The sequence below is a fragment of the Leptonychotes weddellii genome, chromosome X, assembly GCF_054177405.1.
Source record: "Leptonychotes weddellii isolate Sample4059 chromosome X, ASM5417740v2, whole genome shotgun sequence".
Lineage (NCBI taxonomy): Eukaryota > Metazoa > Chordata > Mammalia > Carnivora > Phocidae > Leptonychotes > Leptonychotes weddellii.
Genome location: NC_138385.1, coordinates 28363704 through 28367064, shown reverse-complemented (window position 1 = coordinate 28367064; position 3361 = coordinate 28363704). Strand labels below are relative to the sequence as shown.

The 3361-nt window shown below is 41.3% G+C and overlaps 1 pseudogene; it reads right to left on the bottom strand.

The window, feature by feature from the left end:
- Positions 1-68: 68 nt before the first annotated feature.
- On the bottom strand, positions 69-2462 carry LOC102746028 (ribosomal RNA small subunit methyltransferase NEP1 pseudogene; annotated as a pseudogene).
- Positions 2463-3361: the final 899 nt, after the last annotated feature.

The window sequence follows — 3361 nt, the reverse complement described above, 5'->3', positions numbered from 1 at the left end:
GGAGCGGGGCGGAGCGGGGCGGGGCGGGGCGGGGCGGGGCGGGACGGGACGGGACGGGACGGGACGGGACGGGACGTGGGAGCCGCCATGTTGGAGCCGGTGGCCAGGGCTTGGCCTTTTTTCTTCGGCGAGGGGCGGAGGGAGAGGCCCTGGGGGAAGGGCCGGTTGGTGTCCGTGGAGCAATACTGCCATCAAGCGGAAGTCGTTGGGGATCCCGTGAGCCCCGAGCTTCGGCTTTCCCGGGTGGAGCAGTGCTGTGGGAGTCGCAGGCGGGTCGGGAGATGGGCCCTCCCTCCTATGCTCTAAGTGCTCTGAGGTGTAGAGTTTTGGTGTGTAACCTGGGTACCTTGAGAGATTGATACCGGGAGAATTAGAGTCCCAGACATGTGGTTTTCGGGAAAGACGGTGAAGGTAGCTTGGTAAAGGATATGTTTTTCTGCAGTGGTGAAATATTTTATGTTCAGCCTGTAGGATGTGAAATGTAGGCATTTTGAAGGTTGCAAGTTTTGTTTTGTTTTGATTTTTTTCGGGAAGAGGTAGCTAGGTGTATATGGTAATAATTTTAAGATCTTATTTCTGTGTTTTCGTCCACTTTAATACCTTTTATCCTATGTAAGTTTGTAGCAGTTTTGTGTATTACAACCTATGATCAGGGTTTTTTTTTTTTTTTTTTAGTATCAATTAGGGTATTAGTATCTGAGGCAGTATTGATTTTCATTTTTAGGTTGCAGGTTTATTGAAGATGCTGTACATATAGAATGAATATATTCATTTTCAGAGAAAATGGGTTTATTTTTCCATTGATTTTCAAGTTGAAAAAATTTTTGTTCCAACTTCATTTATAGGGTAATCAAATGGGATATGTATGTCCTTGCTTTCCCAAAACTGCACAGTCTTATTGTAAGAACGGCATTCCCGAACAGTGACTTACTAAGTGGTTCAAATTATGCTATGTGAATAGTGTGTGTTTTCGAAGAAGGGTCTTTTGTTAAATTACTACACATACTTGAAGCGTTCTGGTCAGTTTTGCACACTTGATGGCAGCAGATAGGTTATTTTTTGGTGATGGACACCATCTTCTGCGAATAGTGCACATTGACTTGGGTATTTGCACCCATCACAAAAACAATGGGGTCATTTCTGGGCACCAAGTCTCACACATCACTGGGATGGAGAAAGATATGACAATTTTCATACATTCAAATTGGATGTGTTCTCACATTGGATTCTTGAGGCCATCAGCTGTTTGGACACTTAGTTTTTGTTAAGAGCTGAACCATGAGTTCACAAACGTGGTGAAAGTTTCCTGGAATTCAAGTCTGGGGGTTCACTTCAGCCAGCACATTCTTGGTGTGTGTGTATAAACCAAAGTAGTTCAGCTCAGTTCAGGGGACAGTCTATCAGCAGAAGGAGATTCTGGTGAGTCCTGTCCAGTCCCTCTTCCCCAGGGTCCCAGCCATTCTTCAATAATACAGACTCGTACTTGTCATAGTTTCATAGCTCACCTGTCTTCACTACCTTGATGGTCCCCAGACTGAGTCTTCATCCTCTGTTCTTGCTTCTTGCCCTAAGTCGGTGCTGCTTGGGCATCCTAAAACAGTTTCTCTTCTCTTGTAAGTATGGCTGATTTTGCATCCTGAAAATTCATGAGACTCGTATCTTGACTGTGTAAACATGCCATCAAAGCTTCACTACAGAAAATATTTGTATTTTAAATTTTAGGGGAAAAAAAATCAAACTTCTCATCAGTGAATTGACATAAAAGGATTATTCTTGTACCCATAGTACCTTAATCTCTGTCATCTAGAAATAAGTTTCATTTTTGAGTATCTTTCCTCTCTGGAATTTCTTTTCAGAAGTCTTTTTAGGGGCGCCTGGGTGGCTCGGTTGGTTAAGCAACTGCCTTCGGCTCAGGTCATGATCCTGGAGTCCCGGGATCGAGTCCTGCATCGGGCTACCTGCTTGGCGGGGAGCCTGCTTCTCCCTCTGACCCTCCCCCCTCTCATGTACTCTCTCTCATTCTCGCTCTCTCAAATAAATAAATAAATCTTAAAAAAGTCTTTTTAGTTCACCTTGCAAAATGGTTTTTATTATTTCCACCATTTTTGATAATATTGTAGTCTACATTAAGAGTTTTGTTGTTCTTAAAGATAATCATAAAATTTAGTATATATCCAGTTTTGACTGTACTGAGCATTAGTTTTCAATATATTCTTTTTTTTTTTAAAGATTTTATTTATTTGACAGAGAGAGACACAGCGAGAGAGGGAACACAAGCAGGGGGAGTGGGAGAGGGAGAAGCAGGCTCCCGGCCGAGCAGAGAGCCCGATGTGGGGCTCGATCCCAGGACCCTGGGATCATGACCCGAGCTGAAGGCAGACACTTAACGACTGAGCCACCCAGGCGCCCCAGTTTTCAATATATTCTTAATGTTACCATGTAGATATTAAGAACTTGTCCATGTTGCAGAAGTGATGTCTTTATCCTTCATACAACACGTCCCTGTTTTCTCTCCCCCCAGCCTTGGGCATTTGCCATTTTGCTTTGTTTTTCTTTGAGTGAAGCACTTTACTTTGCCACATATATGTGGAATCACCAAGATTTGTTTTTTGTTTATTTTTAAGAACAGCTATGTTAATGTGTGTAAGGTAGTAAGTATCTCATTTTGGTTTTAATTTATTCTTCTCTGAAGTGTAGTGATGTTAAGCATCTTTTTATATGCTGGTTGGCCATTTGTATGTCATCCTGAGAGAAATGTCCTTTGAAAATTTTACACATTAGTTCACGTTGTTTTCCATTGTTTTGATGTAGGAGTTCTCTCAATATTTAATACCTTATCAAGCATTTGTTTTGCAAGTATTTTCTGCCATTCTGTACGTTGTCCTTTCACTCTTGATTGTGTCCTTTGACTCAGAACAGTTTTTAAGTTTGTAGTCTCATTTGTCTATTTTTGCTTTTTTGCCCATTGTTTTCATGTCATATGCAAGAAATCACTGCCAAATCCCAGGTCAACAAAATGTTAACCATGTTTTCTTCTAGCTGTTTTATAGTTTTGTATTTTACATTTAGGGCTTTAACATAATTTGCGTTTATTTTTGTATACAATGTAGTATAAGTGTCCCAACTTCTTTCTTTTATATGTGGAAATCCAGTTGGCCAAAGACTGTTTGTTGAAGAGACTGTGTTTTACCATTGGAAGGTATTGGCATCGTTGTTGAAAATCATTTGATCATACACATGATGATGTGTTTCTGGCTCTCTAGGGTTCTCCATTCATTTATGTATCTGTCCTCATGGCGGTTCCACACTGTCTTGATTAGTGTATAACAATTTTCTAGCAAATTTTGAAATCAGGGTGTGT